The following is a 20,645-nucleotide window of genomic DNA, read 5'->3' on the forward strand; positions in this document are numbered from 1 at the left end:
TCAAAGGCATAGACTGAGTAGTCGAAGCATGAGCCTGGAACCCTGGGGGGCATCTCAGCCAGTGGCCTCCAAACCTTGTCGGGAGAACCAGAGAGAAGTGGCCCCTAAACCTCTCACTGGGGGTCTGCTCCAGACTCCTGGGGTACCCTTCCAGGTTGGAACGTGACTTCTTGGCAGGAGAGAGTATCCCCCATGTGCAGAGCCCCTTGGTCAGGAGCAGCAGGGTATGAGGATGGGGTGGACAGACACAGAAGACAGAGCAGACAGGAGGAGTCCAGGCCCCCGTGACCAGCGATGGGAGATGCTTAGAGAGCAACCAGCTAAAGCCCCTGAAATTCACATCCTGCTGCTCCTCTCACTCATTATTGCCCGTTAATCGAGACTTCAGTTTCTGATATGGTTACCCTCTCGGTTACCAGTGGCTAGTAAGATCCTTATAGATTTAATCCCACTTTTATTGATGGTCAGAGGCCTCACAAATGCAGGGGAGCATTTGAGGAGCGGCTAAGAGCCACACAAGTCAAGAAGGGGGCGGAGGTGCTATTCCAGCCGAGCCTTCCTGGCTCGAGTGAAAATCAAGGATCGGCCAAATACTGTTGCCCCAGGGGACCCTTGCAGGAGCTAGAACACAGGACCCAGTTTTCAGCTGTTGTTTCCCAAAGGAAGTCATTTCTCCAAAGGTGGTGAAAATGCCCAAACAAGAAGGTTGAGATAGAGAGATGTGACATCTGTCAAGTGTTTTGAGGTCCTCAGAAGCAACTGTAAGTGATAAACAGTGATCCCATGACTGGAAAGGATCTTGAGACCATCCTGTCCCTTCCTTCTGATGACCAGAGTTGTACCCCTTCGAGTTTGTGCCTTCGAAGGAATCTTCCCTGTTCTTACTCTACCAGGTACAAAAAAAAACCTTTTAAGAAAAGGGAGTCAGCAATGTTCCTTTGCTACCTAACAGCCCTTGTGCTTGGAAAGTTCTTTGCACAAAGTCCTTCCAACTCATGCCGCATTTTCTGTACCTGGTAGAGTTGGCCACTCTTTTCCTATATAAACAAGTCATTTATTCCATCCCTTTCACACAAGGAATTCTGGCTGCTTTTGGCCACCAAGGCCAGTGAGACAGGCTTGCGAAGAGCGGGGGCAGTTCATTTTAACAACCTCATCTCTGAAGTCGCTGCCGGCTCTGGTTTCCTCCCTGTGAAGCTGATGGAAGGCAGTGGAGAGGCCGTCAATACACATAAACCATAATGGTCCTACCCATTTCCTTTGGAGGAAATGAACCTAATGGAGAAAGATATATTGATCATAAAGACCCGACTTCAGAATCAGTCTCCTGGCAGTGAACCCCTTCAGCTGGCTGGGCTAATGGCCTGTGCTTTCGGCCGCTGCGGCCTGTCTGAGAGCCGTCCATCTAATAATCAATGGGCGAGCAAGCCCGCCGGGGGGCCGGGGACGCTACCATCAAAAGGCCCTCTGACGGGAGGAAAAAGCTGTGGGCTTTTAAAAATATATATATATAAAGCTAATCAGAGAAGGAAAAAAGGTTGCTGAGCTATTTGGGGGCTTAAGAAGGGCTTCCTGTGGAAGAGCTCCAACCTGCCATGATGCCCGCCTTTCTCCCCCGTCAGCAAGACTCAATTGTCCAACGCATAAAGAGCCTGTTAAGCAGCGCTCCTCGGGGGCTGGCTAGCAGGGACAATGTGGCCTAGGGTCCCTGATGCTTTTAGGTGGCTGGGCTCAGGAGCCCACGTGGAGAGGCCCCGTTTTGTTCTTGCTCGGAAGGGGCTGGAGCTCTGGCCTCTGCTGGAGGGAGGCAGCAGTTTGTCATTGGGAGACCAGCCATTAGACCACGGGTGGTGGTGACTTAAGAAAACACACTTCTCCTTGCCTCTGTTGTAAGTCTCCCTAGGATCCAGACAAGGCCCTGCCTCCCCCTCGGATCAATGAGTGTTTGCACGGAGGCACAAGGGAGCCTTTGCAGGATAAAAGGAACCCGTTCTTGGGAGCCCAGCTCTGACTAATTGCGGAACTGTGGACAAGTTAATTATCCTAAGATTCATTTCCCCAGTCTCTTAAATGGGGATGACAATACCTACCTTGCAGGACCGAACGATGATGAATATCAATGTCAGAGAACGTATCTGAAGAGCTCGGCACAGCGTCCGGCATGTACTAGGCACTTAGAAATCACATTTGCATATATGCCTGCGCATATTAGTTAACAGTCTTTGCAATTCTCCCAGAACAAATGCCTGTAAGTTCCAGGCTAATAGGAATCCTTCAAGACTGGGCATCAGAAGGCCCAGATCCCCTCTCTTCTGAAACAAGCTACAACCCTCTGGGCAGGTCTTGACGAGTATACGAGATCTGAGGGGAGACAAAATCTCTCCAGATGAGGCAGTACCACAGGGAAAGGCGCCGAGGGAGAGGCAGCCAGAGATGTGTGGCTGGTGCAGAGAAAGTCCACAGGAGGATTCCTGGGGGCGTGGGGGGACACAACCCAGACTGTGGGGAGGCAGGCGGAGAGTTTAGACTCCGTAAGGAAGGACGTTGGGAGTCACTGAGAGGCCCGGGGCAGGGGAGGGACAGTTCCTGCTCCCTGAAGGAAGCCAAGGAGAGGAGAGACCACCCTGAGCTGGGGGTCCACAGTCACCAGGCACAGGGGAGAGGCTGGCCAGGGTTCCCTTTTCCTTCTCCGATCTTGTTACTAGTGCTCCCTGTGGGGCCTGCATTCCCCACTCTGCAGAGTAAAACTGTCTGAACCACCTCCCAGGAGAACAGGATAAAAGTGTCAGAAGTTCAACCCACTGCACATGCTCAGCTGTTACAACTCCCTGAGCAACAGGGGATCAGAAGCTGCCTCTGTTTTGCCGGAAGACACGCAGCAAGCTGAGGACACAGGGATCCCAGAATCAGATGAAATGAAATCACGAATGTCACAGTAACCCTTGGCCCAGTCCCCTGCCTAGAATAGGTGCTCCATCGGTGTGGCCACGACTTATCTCTTGATGACTAGCTCCTCTGTCCTCTCCGGGGCTTCACCATTTCTGCGTGCTTTCATGCACTTTTCCTCCTCTAGGAGAGACCTGGGGGTGGAATGTGGGTCTGTGCTCTAACTAGCCGCTCGGTTCAGTTTCACATGAAGGCATCAGCCCCAAAGATTCTGTTTCTAGGTTACGGGTTCTATAGAAAACCATGGGAATCAGGCAGCCCTGGAGGGGCAGCGTCTGTTGTCCCGAGTCTCTGCGTCCCTGCAGAGGAAAGTCCAGCTGGCGGAGGGGCAGAGGTGTCTGCTGCATAAAAGAGGCTGTGTCCCTGTGGGACCAGGTAGAGGGCAGGAGGCTAATTCGGAGCCACGGGGAGCCCTGAGTGCTCTGAGGTGTGCAGAAGGCAGGAGAGCTTCTGCAGGAAGATACAGAAAGCCAAAAAGTGACTGTCCTCGGGGAGGCAGGACCTGCCTGGGGAGGAGGAGGAGGATGGGGCTCACTGCTAAACACAACGGTAGTGATGAAGCTTTCCTCTTACAGAATCCCTCCTGGATCCTCCTAACAGCCCTGAGAGGTGGGCAGAGCATCCTCCTTGTTTTCATTTCACAGCTGAGAAGGAGGCAACAGAGAGGTTAAAACGCATGCTCAGCTCACACAGCAGCAGATGGCAGAGGTGTGACTAGAACTCTGCCTGTTCTTGCCCAGCGCTCTGAGGTCTGTGAGGTCCCTGGTTCTGGGAGCTTAATCTTGACCTGCAGCAACTGGCAAGTGGGGTTTAACACACAGGGAGGGAACAGCCCCTATTCCACCCCACCAAAAAGCCTCTGGGAGAAACACACGAAAATGAAGAGTCATTTCAGGTTGCAGACTGCTGATTTCTTCCCCCCTCCTCTCTCTCTGAGCCACTAGAATCAGCTAAAAATACTTAAACATGGGTGATTTTTTAGTCCTTCGGAAATGGTTTCAGCCCAAAGCTACATGAGAGACTCTGACTCACAGCATTTGTGGGTCAGAGAAAAGCACACAGACCAAACAGAGCCATTGTTGCCAGACACCGTCGCCAAGTCCTGCTTCACACAAGTGGTCTGTTCGCTCATGTGTAGTGAGTGTGGGCCGGGAGCTGGGCACCGCACTAAACATTTTAAATATAAATGATCTCGTGCAATTGAGGTAGGTGCTGTTATTGCCCTCACTGTACAGGTGAGAAAAGTGAGGCTTAGAGCAATTGTAGGACGTGGCCCGGGTCCCTCAACTGGGACTGAGCGGATGCTCAGCCGCTGGACCACACGGCCTCCTGGGCAGACGGCCATCAGGACCAGCGCGGCCACCTTGCTTCTGACCACAGTGAGTGAAGCGCAGGGACAATCTTCCATGGGAACTGGCTTCAAACCATGACGGCGTTGCTTTCTCAGTCTAACCCTCAGCCGTTCATTTGTTTGTTCCTTCACTCCATGCAACATTCCTTCATCGGCATGCACTGTGTCCAGCTCCGTTGCCAAACACTGCATTAAGTGAATATAAAGACAGGAAATGGTGGCCCCTGCCCTCCAGGGAAGTAAGTCATCCCATGACGACGTCAACAGATATTGGAAGGAGGAGGATGCTGACGTTAACAGAGCCCCTGTCATGTGCTGTGTATCTACAGATACACAGCTTATTTAATCCTTAAGCCAATTTGGTGGAGTGGGTATTCCTGCTTCCATTTTACACACGATGAAACCGTGGTGTAGAAAGACAGGCATCAGTGTTCAAGGCATGCAATAAGTCCACGACAGTTCTGGGATCAAAACAGGCCTTATTTTCAAATTCATGTCAAACTCATGTTCTGCTCAGCACCCCCCCCCCCATGCCTCTCCATCCATTAAGTGATTGAGGTCGGTTTCAAAGGTGCACGTGGGCAAACAGATTTAAGCGCTGGCTTTGAAGAATTAAGCTGAGAGTTTTCTACCAGGAGGACAGGTTGTTATCAGGGGATTCTTGGCTGGACCTTTAAGGAGGCTGTAAGGCAGAGAGACATCACTGAGTCATCGGTGTGTACCCAGGTCTGCCAGAGCCGATCCTGTTCCACTGGCCACCTATTTCGGGAGGTATCTGTGGAGCCCACAATCCACGCAGGCAGAAGATCTGGACAGTCTTGGAGTCCACCGCATGAGTGATGAGCGCACTTACAGGTGTAATACGAAAAGAGGTGTCAGGAAGGGTTGCGGGGACTCAGGGCAAAGGGGGGTTGGCTAGTTTAGACACTTGCTGCCATTCAGGGGTCCGTCTAAAGCACGCCCATCCTATTTGTAAACACCATCATCTCTAAGAACACGTGCACCCCTTACCACGCACCCGCACCTCCCATGGCCTCGTTCTGCCGACTCTTCAGCCTCACCCTCGCGCATCCTGGTCCCTGGCTCTTGTCTCTCACCCCACACCCTTCTCCTATTTGCTCCCATTTCTGCAAGGCTGACTCTACCCTCAGTTTACCTGGCTGCTTCCTACCTATGTTTTAACATTCCCCGTGGGTTTTGTCCCCTCTGGAAGCTGTCCCCGACTGGTCTGGGCACCCAAACCACACCATCCACCCTGCATTACACTTAAATTAGTTGTCTTCCATGATGACTGTGAGCTACCTGACGGAGAGACCGTCTCTTACATACTTTGTAGTCCTAATAGTGGGTCTAGTCTTTGGCACATAGTAGGTGTTAAATAAGCTTTTTTAAAAAGTGAACTTCATGAACATGTTAAAGGTACAGATATCCGGTGTGGTGTCTATGGTGATGTCTCAGTGGTCCCTGCTTCCCGTGTGTAATCCTCTCCCACAGAATGCAGGCGAGACCCATGCTTGGCTTCTGTCCACGAGAATGTGGCCAAGGTGATGCTGTCCCTCCCATGATTAGGTTACCTTGTACAGCCAAGGGGATGGCTGTCACCTTTGCGATTCCATTGTGCTACACATACAAGACTCTAAATGCCTCACTCCCCTGCTGGCCCTGTGAACTGCCTATGGAGAGACCCAGGTGGCAGGGAAATGCAGGTGGCCTCTAAGACCAGAGACTGGCTTCAAGCTAACAGCCGGCAAAAAGCTGGGGCCCTCCGTCCTACAACCAACAGGCAATGAATTCTGCCTGCAACCTGAATGAGGCTGGAGGTGGACCCCAGCTGAAGCTCCAGATAAGAACACAGACCAACCCACAGCTTCATTGCAGGCAGACTCTGAGCCAAGAACCCAGCCAGCCTGGACTCCTGGTCCACAGAAACTGTGAGACAATAAACATGTGTGTTTTTAGTCACTAAGTTTCTGGTGTGGAGTGACAGGAAATGAATGGGTGTCCAGCTTTTCAGGAAAGGGACGCTAGGCAGGGAAGTAACATCGATTAAGCGTTGGCTGATACAGCTGGTGAGACCAACCCCAGCCTTAAGGAGAAACCTAGGTGTTCAGTGCAGCAGATGGGAGGAGGCGTCAATCTCAGAACCAACTGAAACTGGCTGATCTGATTCCTTCATCATGAATACATCCTCATCTCATTCCTGCCACCATTTAAACCTGATTTAGGCCATTACATGGCCAAGAGTCATAGCTTGGTACTTAAGGGAGGGGTCGAATGGAGCGGCCAGGACCCAGACTTGGAGTCAGACAAAGCGGGGCTGGAATCCAGATTCAAGACCCTGCGGTCAACGACCTGACTTCTCTGAGCTCAGTCCCCTGGGTGACTGAGGCAGGTCACAGCGCTCTAGTTACAGTCATGCGAACCAGCATGAAGAAGTGGCGATTTCGAGGTCTGTGTTCCGCAGCCCCTGGTTTGCTCCCCACCCCCACCGCAAACTGCCTTCCCCAACTTTCCCGACTCCAAGGTTAAGCTCGCTTGGGGATTCTCCTGGACGCAACAGTTCTTGGCTGATGCCTGGAAGGTGTGCGCTGCAGCTGACATCCCAGGAAATTCTACCCCGCCTGTTCCAACGCGGTGAGGCTGCTGAGAGGTCAGGCTCCATTTCCTGAAATGACTTACTGCTTCCCCTTTCATGGGGGCACCTTCTGTATTGTCAATGGAACTTTACCAAACATGCCGGGAAGTGAGAGCGTCCCAGCTCCCTGGGCCACCTCTTGTCTGCTGGCCCGACTCTAGTTCCCAGACCATCACCCCTTTGCCACAGTGTCCTGACCCCTGGCCTCGGCGCCCAGAGCTCACGCAGGGAATCAGGCCATGTCTCCTGGCCGATAAGCACACTGCCACCCTGGGCAGCCCGGGGACCCTCAGGAAGCCTCACTCAAAGGAGGAGCTGTTTTGCTTTGTTTTGTTCTGAAGTAAGTTCTTGTCTTCTCACTGGGCTTCTGAGCACTTTGAGCCTTTCCAACTCATGAGGCCTCCTCCTCCCTCAGGGCCGTAGGAGAGAAGGAAACAGGGACTGGAAAGCAATTATTAACTGCATACTTTGGATAGAGAAATACAGCCCATTCACCTAGGATCCCACAGTCTAGAACATCTAGGTTTATCAGATGTCTGCTAACATGCAGGACCACGGTGGGCACTCCGAGAGTCACAGCGTGTCTGTGTCTGTGGCTTCAGATTCTGCTGACAGTGGTTGTATTAAGATACAATATTTAGGATGCTCACAGAATTTCAGGCCTTCAAGACCAATCCTCTCATGTGACAGACGCAGAACTAAGACCGACCGAGGGAAATGACTTGACAGGCCAGGAAGCCGGGTCTCCCAAGTCCCCAGGCTGGGCTCCTGGCACATTACTGGGTGTCTCTGCCTTTCTGCTGAGACCGCGCTGCTCGATTCCCTTTCCGTCTAGAACCACTTCTTGAGCTCCTGGGCAGGTGCTCATTTGCTGAGTGGTCTTGGGACCCCCTTCACAGGGAGCAGCACCAAGACACAACCTCTGGGCTTGCCGTGGGCCCCCGCAGTGCGGTCTTGGCAGGGCAGCCCTCCTGCCCCAGGTCCTTTGACCTCCTCCCCCTCCTCCCCCCACACCCCACCTCCTCCTCCCACCCCGCCCTACCGCGGCCCTCCACACCGGGGCACTGCTGCCTTTGCCAACAGCTAGACCCACCCTCGGGTGTGAAGGGAGCAGAGTCTGCAAGGAGCCAAGCTGCCCTGGCCCTGGGATGTAGGAACCACACGCTGGGAATGAATGGGGTGCTGCAGGGAGGAGGCAGGGGAAGGAGGAAGTGTCCCCGCACCATCTGATCTAATCTTCAGGGCAGGTCTTTGAGATGTTTTACAAGATGAGGAAGCTGAGGTGTAGAGAGGGAGGCAGTGTTACTAGGCTGAAGCGAAAACACGTGCAAGCTTAAGAATCCAACCCAGTCACCGGCTCCAGGGATCAAGACGGAGGCCTGTATCCCCGCCGCACGCACAGGGCCTGACGCAGCTCGAGACAGCTCTGCATGACGTTCAAGGCCAAATGCGCTTAACAATTTTTCACGCAGTTTATTTTTACTGCCACATTCAGATGTCACCCCTGACTACAGTCAGCCTTGATTTCTCTCAGGCCAACATAGGGTCATCTGATGCCTAAATGTGGGGCTTGATTCCTTCCGTCCTAATTAACTGACCCTCTGCCTCAACCAGCTCCTGAGTCGCCCAGACCACCTGCGTCCGGCACCCTCCATGGCAACAGGGAGAGGGGCGCTGCGGTGTGTGGATACAGACGATTTCTGACGTTAGCTCTGAACCCCAGGAAACAGGCAATCAAATTAACCAATGAGTAAGAAAACCAAAGCAGATTAGAATGAATTACCTATGCTTGGACCAGGCTTGTCTTTAGCCATGAGATTTACAAAAGTGCTTCTTCTGGTCTGTTCTCTTTTTTCTAAGTATAAATCCAGTCTTTATCGTAGGACTCTGAGCCTCAGTTGATGAAGGCTGTGTTGACTCTGTCCCCAGCCCAGAGAATCCTGTATGAGTCACTTCCCCCCTGCCTGCTTCCCCCTGGGCTGATAAGCCTCCCTCCCAGGGTGGGAGGGAGAGATAAGAGCAGAGAGCATGCCTTGCTCTGCAGAACCATTTTCAATGACATCGAAAGCTTTTCTGAAGCTGTCTGGGCGAAGCCCCTTCAGATGGTGCCAGACCATCACTCTGAGTGGCTACGTTATCTGGCCTGAGCTGCCTCCCCTAATCCATAACCTGATCCTCACTTTCCTGCCCCCTCACCGCCCCCCCCCCAAAGTATACAGTGCTCAGGCCCGTTCCACAGAAGGCTACAAGTCAAAAAGTCAACTGCTATCTGGGTTATCCGAGTCTTTTTCATGGACGAGGTGGGAAATTGAGAAGCTGAGTGGAGCAAGGGGATGCATGTTCCTTGTGCTTATGTATTAAACTGGGTTCGCGGCGCTGTGCAGTTGAGGTGACAGTGGGTGTCAGCTTCATTCAAACGTGCTTAAGAGCTCTGGGGAGTCAATGAAACTCATACTCAGCACTGGACTGTGAACGGGGGAGGCTAACGTGTCCATTTCACAGAGCAGGGAACTGAGGCTGAGAGAGGAAACAGGACTTCCTTAAGGTGGTGGGGAGTTGATACAGAACTAACTCTGAATCCAGGACTCACAAATCCTCATCATGTACCCGGCCCCACCGTGCCAACCTGTGTCTTCCCTCTGCCCCTTTGACTGTCTGTTGTGCTTCCCTGGGAGAAGAATGAGCTGGTGGTCCAGCCAGTTTTTGTCCTGGATCTGTCCCTGTGTGACCCTGGGCAAGTCCCTAACCTTCCTGGGACTGTGGAAAATGGAAAGGACTTCGATGGATCTCAAAGTCCCCTTCCAGTTCTCATAGCCTGTGAGCTCCGTGTCCTGTGGATTCTCTTTTCTTTCTACACACCAAGGGGAGGAAGCTGGGCTGTTCCCTTGCCCTTAAATGACAATGAGAAGTGCCAGGTGTGGGCAGATCACAAAGAGTGGCCGGTAAGGGAGGGAGGGAGAGAGGAGTCACGGAGAATCCTCAGGGGGCACTGACACTGGGTACAAAGCAGGGGTCACACTTACAATACCCCAAGCAACGGAAAGCAGGCATGTCAACTGCAGCCCTCCCTACAAGGGGCAGCTTCCAACCTCACTCTGCCTCATCCCAGCCAGAGGGGACCATATTCCCTCTCAGTCACTGGTGCTCAGTCTGACTCCTTCAGCTGCTCCTCGAGCTGCAACACAGGTTGGGCTCCTCCACCCACTGTTCTGTGTTCAGTAGTTAAGACCCGAAGAGAATGATCCTTCAGGAAAATGAGATGCCACTGTTAGCGCATCGCAAAGATGATTTCCTTGAGGAAGAGAAGGCTAAAAGGCCCATCTCCGCTTCTGGAAGGGCGGCCACGTGCCAGAAAGGCAGCCTCTATTATTCCGAGGAAAAGACTTATCTCGCCCTGTCGTTTGCCTTTCTTAGCAATTGAGTGTAAATTTTGGGATTCCCCTCACTGCTAAATCATTCAATGGGAACGGTCCTGGCCAATACGCTAGCCACTAGCCACGTGCAAAATAAAACGAAAAATTCAGTTCCTCATCACACTAGCTGCGTTGAAGGTACTGGTGGCTACCATGTTGGATGTGCAGATAGAAACATTCTCATTGCCACAGAATGTTCGAGTGGACAGTGATGCCCTCGAATGAAGGCTCTTCAGGGCAGGGACTTGGCCTTGTTCATTTCTAGATCTCAAGTACCTAGTCAAGTACCTGGCACATACTTGACACTTAATTTATTGAATGCATTTATTGAATTCACGGTTTTGGAGGTTAGCTAGGACAGAGAATGTCAGCATAGTGACGCAAGTAATTCAAAATTGCACAGCAGACTTCTTCCAAGAATCTCTGACCTCCCCTAGTGTTCATTCTCTAAGAAGGTCTTGGGCCCCCGTTGGTGCTTCCCTAGCCTGGGTGCTAACAGGGACACGAAAAACAAGAGAAGAGGTCGTTAAATGTATCGGAAGGAACAGAGACTCTGGAAAGCGAGGACCAAGGTCTTAGTCCAGACTCCAATCACAGGAACAGGTCGGAGGGAGTCAGTCAGACCCTTCGAATCTCACTCTCTTAAGCTCTAAAGTGAGAGTAATAATACGCTCCCCAAAGAGTTGTTTATATGAACAAAAGAGATAATAGAACAGAAAGTACTTTGGAAACTATGAAGAGTTTGTGTCATCGACCTTGACCTCAAGTTGCTTTTGAGTCCCACTGCTGTAATCCTTAATTAAGAAACCTTTGTCTCACCCAACTGCTCTCCCTGCCTTGGGATCAGTACTTCAATCTGTCGTGCACACCTTCATGGAAGTATTTCTGCTGAAATACCACTGTTACCACGCCCCTGAGCGCCAAAGACTGCAGCGGCTCCTCAATGCCTATAAGATCAAGACCGATCTCCGTCCTCTAATATTTGATACTGTTACAAGCCCCATTTGCTTAGGGAGCTCCTATGTCATGATGATCAGATGGGACGTTCCTGAGGTGAGAAACATTGTTCCCAGTGCACACGTGCCGCCGCCCGACCCATGCCTTTCCCCCTTCCACCCCTTCAAATTGCACCTGCTCCCTCCAGCCCCTGATGACCCCCGCATCCTTAGTGCCTGACTTGTCTTGTGCACGATAAGTTCTTCCACGTGGGCTTGTTCTGATCACTTCACGCATCCACACTCGTCCACAACACCAGGACAACACGCAAAGAAGGGAACGGTGCTTAGGCAGCGCTTGGTACCTTAGTGGTACCTAGGGATGGGGACGGCGGGGTTGGCCCTGTGGGGCTGGCTTTAAAAGAAGCCAGATCGATAGGGGACGGGGGAAGCCAAGAAGATTAGGTTTGTAAAGACAGTCCAACCAGCTTTGTGCAGGTGGACTAAGATTTTCCTTCAATGGACACCATGTTTTGGCACGCACATTTCCAGTGCCTTATGTTTACTAAGTAAGAAAGATAAATCATTTCCCCATTTTGTTATACTGTTGGTTGATATCATTTCAGCCCCAAAGAACAGAATTTGAGTTAGGTGAGGCTTTCCTTTGGAAAGCTGACTCCTCTTGGTTTCAGTCATTGGTTTCTCCCTGAATCGGTTTTGCCCCAGTGACCCCCCACTATTCACCTAGAGTTCTCACACTGGTCTGGGAGGAGGTGTCGCCATGATGGATGTGCTGTGGAGCCCGGTGACTTAAGATAACATGCCAGGGAAAAGTGGAGCGCCGTCAGTAGCCAAGATCATCCCAGAAGATGAGCCCAGGCGCCTAATCCAGGGCCAGGGCGTGTGGCCCCAGACAGCATCGTCTTTATAATAAACACCATCTTCCCCAGGGAGAAGAGGGTTGCAGCCAGGCGGCCACCGCCTGTGTGAGGCCTAAGCCAGCACGACAGTTCTCCTCTCCTCTCAGAGTGCCCAGTTCAAACCCCTAATTATAGGGCAGGCTAGAGCCAGGAGGGGGGTGCTTTGCTGGTGGCCCTGAAGCCAGCTGTCAGCCAGGCCACCAGCTTCTCTCAAATCGGCCACAACTGGTCTCAGACTGGAGTGAACCTCCATGTAGACAGATGCGCTAGAGGAATACGGGGGTGAGAGGTGCCCTCCAGGAGGGGAGAAGGTACGTCCCGTTGCTAAGAAGCTCCCAGGGCCGTGGAGAGCATTCTCCTAAGGAGAACTGGAAGGCTGGCCATTGGGGAAGATGCTCCTTCGCACAGAATTGGGGTTTCACTTTTTGGAGACCCAGCTGCCTCATCTAAAGAATGGAATATCTAATTCATAGGATAATTATGAGATAAATGTTGTTGGTATAACTTAAAAGCTCCTTGCTCTTGGCTGAGCACTGCAACAGATGGCACACTTTCTCCTAAAGCAGGAAGAAGCTGTGTGTTCTGAACAGCAGCGGCCCAAAACCTAGGGCTTGTAGAGTAGAGTTCTTCCTGCCTACCCGCCGGGGTTCGTCCCTCTCGCCAGGCACTGAAAGACGGATATTCACTCAGCTCTACGCCCATCATTGCACTTTGCAGTGATACTGATAATAAAATAAGTTTCTATGTTGTCTTTCCTTCTAGGGTTTCAAAGCATGGTTCCCAGTTGTCTACTAGCCCAGCATTCCCAAGAGGGCAGGGGAGAAGAGGGGTGAGCATCTGAGTCCCACCAGTGGAGAATGGGGGCTCTGTGTTCAAGTGCCTTACCCCCAGCTCCCCTAGGATGACAGGGGCAGAGCCTGGACTTGGACCTTGAAACACAAGTGTCAGGATCCTCATCTAAGCCCACGAGGTTCTCCTTCAAAGCTCGGATGGACATGGACGCTCTGGAAATGGGGGACTGAGATCAACACCTGCCAGGTGGAATTCAGGCAGAGTTTAGGTTTTCAGCTTCTCTGGAATCACCTCACCAGCCTCCTTCGGGGAAAATGTGGCTTTGGTTTCTCTTACACAATAAAAGGGTGGGGTTTGGCCCCTCACTGCGTGGAGGAGGACACTGCTAGTCCAGTGCCCTTAGCTCACACAGTGCTGGCTGACTGCAGGTCTCTGCAGCTTCGGGGGTTTAGGTCAAAAGCACGACAACACATCATGGGGTGTAAATGAGGTCTGCTGAGGGGAGAAAACACCTTGCCCCCGCAACCAGCCCGAGCAATTTGCCAGTAAGCGGGGCCTGCCACCGAACCCCTTCTCAGCAAGGGGCACCCCGGGCTGGCAAGCCTGTTCCCTTAGCAGCCTCGTTCTCAGACGGAGGGATGGGCAGTGCACGGATAAACACACTGGGTATGGGGTCAGAGGATCTGGCTTTGAGTCTTGGCTCTGCTGTTCATTGAGTGCGATTTAGGGAAGAACCTCTCTGGGCACTGGCATCTCATCTGTCAGTGTGCAGTGACAACCGCTACTTCACAAAGCTAGTGTCGGAGTTCAAGGCCAGTGTGGCGCCGTGGTCAGACCCACGGCCGCACAAGACAGACCTGGATTTGAATCCTGTTCCGCCAGTTACATGACACTTGGGTAGTTTACTGAACACAGCGAAGCCCCAGTTTTCGCATCTGACATTAGAGAATGGTAGTAATACTTAGAGCGTCGTTTGGAGGTTTTCACTGGCACCGCGCCTGGGACAGCAGGCACTGCGGAGAGTCCCCCTGTCAGTATCGCAGACCGAAGATGGAGAGCGCGATGCAGCTGCAACCAACTGTGCTGACATTCTAGGCTTTGGGCAAGTGTCGTCAGTGTAGGCAGGGCTTTGCACACAATGCATGATAAATGTCTGCTCCATGTAACTGTGGCATCCATATGGTTGCAATTTCCCTCCAATTCATCTCAGAGATGAGTATCATTTGCAATCATGACATTCCAGGCTGCTGGCCCTACAAAGCAGACCAGCTAAAGACGGGCAGTACATGATTCAGCTGCATCTCTGGGGAGGGCGTCTGGTGACAGCGAAAGCCACAAGGGATCCGACCCAAGTTCTATGTGTCAGTAGAAGGCTCTTCCCCTCCCAGGGAGGATAAAAAGCATAGTGCCTTGTGTAGTTTGGGGCATGCACTGTGCAGGGACGAGTTGGACCAGGAGAACGCACAGCTGCCCCAGGCTGTCTCGGCAGGAAAGAAAATGCATTTACCTACAATATGCTGCCTACAAGAGACCCGCTTTGGAGTGAAGGACACACATACATTGAAAGCGAGAGGATGGAAAAAGATACTTCCTGCAAATGGAAACGACAAGAAAGCAGGAGCAGCAATACTCACATTGCTCATATTGTCTCATATCAAACAAAATAGACTTTAAAACAAAGGCCATAAAAAAAGATAAAGAAGGACACTTCACAATGATCAAAGGAGCAATACAAGATGAGGATATCACACTCATTAACATATATGCACCTAATATAGGTGCACCTAAGTATATACATAAAACCAATACAGACATGAAGGGAGAAATTGATGGTAATACAGTAATAGAAGGAGATATTAACACCCTACTAAACATCATTGGACAGATCTTCTAGACAGAAAATCAATAAGGCAATGGAGATACTAAATGTCATTTCCATTTGCAAGTGACCCCAGGAACAAGACACGGCGCGGGGCTGCTGTGACCCACCTCCTGCTGACTGCCGGCCGACCGGCGCGGGGAGAGTCCAGAGTTGCCCACACCGCTCTCCGGTGCGATGAAGTTACTTCGTCACTTTCCCTCCCCCGTGGGAGAGCCCTCTACCTTTTCTTTTTTTGCCACAACTTATTTCTTCAAGCATAAGAGAGGGACTGACTGTTTTGTCTTGCAGGATCCGGGGACTAACTGCACACACAGCCTCTTCCCAGTTCCTGTTACGCTGGCGTTCAGTGCTCACCACGGCCCCTCCTGTGCTGAGGCTCTTTACCTGCCTAGCGCCCTTCAATTCTCACAAGAGTTAGGTTATTACTGTGCTATCGAATCTTCATAACCCTCAGCTCCCGATCACCATCCCCGTCAGCCAATGAGGAAACAGAGGCTGGAAGATGCTCAGGAGCTGGCCCAGGGCCCCACGAGGACCTCAAATTGTAGAGTCAGTGTTTGAACCCAGGCCGCCTGCCTGCCTGCCTGCCTGCCTGCCTCTCCACTCCAGTGCTGTAAAACCTAAGCTTCGGCAGACTCCCTTCATTCTTTCCAGATTAAGGTGCTCTAAGATTCTCATCGTGTCTCTAAAGAAAACTTTCCAACCTCTGAATCGCCCCAGTGCCCTTCTCTGGAGCTTCTCCAGCCCTGGTTTTCATCTCTTCATGTGCAAGAGCCCAAACCACCCAGCACCCAACATCACTCCGGGTGCTGGCCCTACTGCTTATGAAAACCTGAAATACCTCTCATTTTATCCCCGCAGCAGTCTCAACACAGACAACTGTCCAAGGTCACGGAGCCAGCGCTCAGCCCAGGACCCGTGACTCTGGTGCCCTCCCCTCCACTCCCGTCCTGTCCCCTCCTGTCTCGTGTTGCTTCCAGGTGTTGGTCTCAGCATGGCTCCTACAGGGCGCCCCGAGCCTTTGGGGAGAGAATGACCTTTCCCAGATCTTACTGGCTGATGTCACCAGGCCAATCCCACGCCCTAGGTTATTCTGGGTCCATTTGTTCATTCTATTCTCCTTGCATGAGCTTTTGCTTAGATGATTTTAGAGGTTTGGTTGGCTGCTGGTTTCACTCTTCCTTCAACTCCCCAGTTCCCAGTCCATCCTGCACTGAGGCCGGAATAACCTTCCTAAAATATTACCCTGGGTCATGCCATGGTCTTACAATCCTTCAGAGTCCCCCCACCAAATCCTTGGTCACAGCCTTGCACCAGCCTGGCTGCCTCTCCTGCCACCACTGCCTCCCAAACCCTGCAGCCACCAACCCTGCGGCCCCAGCTTTCCAGCCACAGGAGCCCCGCAGTTGCGGGAAATACCCTGAAGCTCTCTCCGCTGAAGATCTGCCCACTGTGCTTTTCGCGGAGGGATTGCCTACACCTCCTCTTTTCTGTCTAATGAACTTAGAGGATGACTTTAAGTCTAAGCCAAGATTTCATCTCTTTAGTGGAATCCTCCCGGAACTTCCCTTCTGAATCACACAGCCAGACTTTACTGCTCCAGATCCCCCACGGGACTGTAAGCTCCTAGGAAATAAGGCTCCTTCTCTGTGTAACTTTGTGCCTTCAGGGTATCACACACAGTAAATCCTGGGGATGTTCGTTTGGGAGGAGTGACCGCCTCCTCCCTTGCCGTCCCTGGCTTCAGAAGTCTCGCAGCACTTCATGATATACTATGCTACCTGCCAGCTTCTACTTCTATTTCCTTCCATGTCTGTTTTCCCCACCACATTGGAAACAGTCTTCCTTAGACACTGAGCTCTCTCAAGGATCACAGGAGCAGTCCTGAGCACAAAGCCCAGCACAGAGTAGGAGCTTAATTAATTGAGTGAATGGAGTGACTCCTAGGTCCTTGCTCCTTCCCGCCAACGCTAGGCACCAAGAAGCACCATCTTATACCTCAGTTAACTTCTGCCTAAATGCAGTGGCTGGATTTGCTCACACCGAAGCCGGTTTGTTCCATTTGCGTGCTAACTCACGTCTTGGGGCTTACCCCACTGGGGTGGCACCTCGCTACCAAAACAGCTCTGTGTCATCCACAGGCGTGCGAGTTTCACTCTCAATTCCTTTTCCGGACCATTTATAAACACATGAAAGAAGCCCAGACTCGGCCTCAGCCCTGATTAAACCTCCATCTCGTGCACAGTAGTCGGGTTTGTGTTTGCGCTCCTCACCCTGGGATGACGTCTCTTTAGTGCCTATCTTTCATTATTTAGAGGTGGGAAGGGAACAGTCAGCTAACCACCCACCTGCCCACCCACCACTCCATGCATCCAACCCTGCTTCTGTTAACAACTGAGATGGACCAGGCCTCGTGCCAGGCTCTGGGAAATTCAGGGATAGACAAAACAGAGTGCCTGGCCTCAAGGAGCTCAGTTAGGACAGAAGACAAACACGGAACAGATGACCACGATGCTCGGTGGCCCACCTGCTCCCAAGGTCCTTTAAAGTGTGCAGGTGGGTCACTGGAGAGAGATATCAACTCTGCCCACAGAGTGGGCAGGATTTGAGTGGGGCCTTGCTGGATGAGTTGATGGATGAATTTTGCCTTCCAGACAAGGAGAGAGAAGGAACAGTAGGTGTGACGTGGGAAAGGAGGGAAGGTACCAGAAGCTCCAAGGAGGCCAACACTGGGGTGGAGGAGGGACACGGCAGGAAAGGGAAATCTTGTCCATCTGTCACTAGGGGAAAGTTTTTGTTTCCAAAAGACTGTTGGTCGGTTATATTATCTCAGCAAATGACAAAAAGTATATCGATGACGGCCTTCCCTCCGCCGATCGCCAGAGAAGGCCAGGGCCTCATCTAAAAAGCCAAGGAAAGAGCTTGAAAACGAATTCCTTCTTTGATCCAACACTAACAGCACCTGCCCTGCTCACAGCTGTGCTCATGGGCTGGCAATCGTCTCCCCCAAGTGACCGCAAGCTACCTGGGGTCAGACTTCACCATGGTCTGTGTTAAACCCTGAGCGCCCTGAGCCATCCTTGGTACGTGGTAAACTCCCCATGGAAACTTGCTTAATGAACTCACTGGACTCTTGCCACCTGCCAGGAGCTGTACTAGGTTCTGGGGGACAAAGGCATGGACCAGACACGTTGCCAGCCCTTCAAGCTGGGTTCCAGTTCCTTAGGAAACCATTTTCAGATTGGTAAGAAATTATTTGTTTTAAAGCTTGTGGGTAGGAAAAAAAAGACCTGTCTACAAGCTAAGCTTCTAAGAGCTAATCAGAAAGGCCTCGGCCACCAATTGCTTGCAGACGCTACTTTCACAGTGCGCCTCCCTCTTGTCACTAGGGCGGACAGATGTGCTGGGAGGGTGACAGCTCCTGGCAGGCCCCTCCCCTCGGTGTCCCAACAAGGGCCGGCGCTCTGCCTCTGTTGCCTTTCCCAGGCCGTGCAGTACGTGCATGCTAACAGTCACACGCTGATACACATGTCATCACACAGACACACATGCTCCCACAGCCACACAAACACACAGTCACACCCCATCACACTCTCGCGTACAACACATGCTCACACCCACACGTTTGCCCACACACACACTCGCTGATGCAACATCCACGCCCAGATCTTTCTCTCACACACACACACACACACACACACACACACACGCACAGCCGGAGCCGTTAAAGTGGCAGCACTCACATTTTCCATCTATTGGTGGTTTTAAAACAGGAAGCCTGAGCAGGGAGGGGAGGTGGTGTTGGCAAAGCGAGCGCCAGTGTGAGGGGCCCAGGTGCACACGCTGGATTCAGAAGGGATGCCCCGCCGGAGCCCCGGTGCCCAGGCTCCTTCACAGGTGGAGGAGCCGGCTGCGCGAGGCCTGGCTCGGCTGAGAACCTGGGCAGCACCCATCTGGCTGGGAGGGCGCTGGGGCCGCCTCTCAGGACAGAGCATGGCTCAGCGAGGACGCAGCCGCCCGGATCAGATAGCGCGTCTCCCTCGGCCAGGGGTTCCTCTGTGAAGAAGGAACGCCCTCTGCCTTCCTGTCTAACGGCGTGAAGCCCCTTCTCTTTTGGAAACCACCCCTTCCAGGAGTCCTCCGGGACTGATTCCTACAGCCGAGCTGGTCCACATCACCCCTGAAGCCCTCTGCTACCTACTCAGTCAAGCTGCTTTACAGGGAAATACTCTGTTCTGGGCTCTGTCCCCACCCTCACTCTAAGATTAAACAGACCAGAGATCTATTTTCTAATATGAAATCCTTGCAGCACCTTGTGTTTTACAAAGTTCTTCATAACCAGCACCTCCTGCAGTCTTCCAGACAGCTCCGTGAGGCGGTTAATAATATACCCATTTCACAGATGAGGAAGCCGAGGTCAAAGAGATTAAGTCATCTGTCCCAGGGTCACAGAAGTAACCCTTCTGAGCTCAACGTTCCATTTTCAAAAATGTCACAACTCCACCTCCCACCCCGGCTCTGAACGCGGGGCGTGTGAAAGGCGGACACTGCGTCAAGACAGACAGAGCAACGCCTGAGGGTGAAAAGAGAGAGAAGATGAGGGAGAGCAGGAGGAAGGCTCAGCCACAGGCTGGAGGACAGTGAGCCCCACCTTTGGCCCTGGAGGCCCTCATTCTATGCCATCTCTCACACATGTACCAAACCACATGCACAGACATAGACTCTAGCTGTCCTGGCCCCAGGAGCTGGGGTTGGTCCACATTTGGACTTTAATTGCTCGAGGCAGTTGGGACTGATTTCCACAACTTACAGAGAAAGACTGAGGGGAGGCCGTAGTGAGAGGACACTTCTAGGGGTGAATGGCATTTCTGGAATCTGCTTTCTCTCTCTCTCTCTCTCTCTCTCTGAGAGGAGTGATTAAAAATCTTTTTTTTCCCCTCGGTGGTAGCCTTGCAAAGGAAATTGGCCTCGCTGCTCTGAAGCTGAGAGGGAGGGGACACACACAGCCCTTGGTGTTGTACTCCTGCCAGAGGATGCTCTGGAGGGTACAGTGGGGCGCTGGCCAGGGGCTGCCCTCCCAGACCAGCCCGGAGAGGCGGGGGGTCAGATCGAGTGACAGCACACGTGCGTGGTTGGAAAGAAACAAGAAGGACAAAAAACAAGACCGGGCTGGATTTTTCCGCCAGGCTAGCACTCCTGTCAGAGGGTGACCTCCATTTCACGTTCTTCTGCCTTTTATGTTTCATATACTTAACAGCCGGGATCTCTAAAATAGGACCAGGACAAAGGATGGGTCTGGCTCAGGGGAAGCCCTGGAATTTCCTTTCCTGGAGATCTTCAGGACCGAAATGAGAGAGTCCTGGGCCAGGAGAATGTCTTTCTCTTCCCCTTGGCTCGACTTGCTCCTCCTGTCTGGAACCCCGTCCAAACCTCTTTCTCTTTTTGTTCAAGTCCCACCCCTTTCTTAAAAGCCTCTCCTGACCCTTCCGGGCTTTCGTGCTTCTGGAGGTCAGAGGCTCTGACCAACGGGGTCTCACTGATCGACAAGTGAGAAAGCGGATAGATGCCTGAGACAACCTTGGATGGCACCCAACTCCTGGGTCGGCTGTCACTGTGCTGTTTTTTGGGGGGGGTGTTTCTGGGGGTGGTATTCCACCGTCAGACCCTAGAAACTAAACTCCAGCTTGTGTGGGTGGTGGGTGCAGCCTGGGTGCCAGGAGAGACCTAGCAGAAGGAGGTCACCCTGGGAGCCGGACTGCCTGGCTGGGGTA

At 52.3% G+C, this 20,645-nt stretch overlaps 2 protein-coding genes across 4 annotated transcripts in view; one reads left to right on the top strand and one right to left on the bottom strand.

Moving 5' to 3' along the window:
* The window catches only part of BSX (brain specific homeobox), a 149,331-nt gene extending 147,892 nt beyond the window's left edge, over nt 1–1,439 (top strand). Inside the window, exons 9-10 of the mRNA XM_032472685.1 lie at nt 279–284; nt 1,429–1,439. The gene's annotated coding sequence lies outside the window, so the exon portion shown is untranslated. The remainder of the gene's footprint in view (nt 1–278; nt 285–1,428) is intronic.
* The window catches only part of UBASH3B (ubiquitin associated and SH3 domain containing B), a 128,638-nt gene that overhangs the window by 38,395 nt on the left and 69,598 nt on the right, over nt 1–20,645 (bottom strand). The gene's annotated exons all lie outside the window — the stretch shown is intronic.

Source organism: Camelus ferus, chromosome 33 (genome assembly GCF_009834535.1).
Source record: "Camelus ferus isolate YT-003-E chromosome 33, BCGSAC_Cfer_1.0, whole genome shotgun sequence".
Lineage (NCBI taxonomy): Eukaryota > Metazoa > Chordata > Mammalia > Artiodactyla > Camelidae > Camelus > Camelus ferus.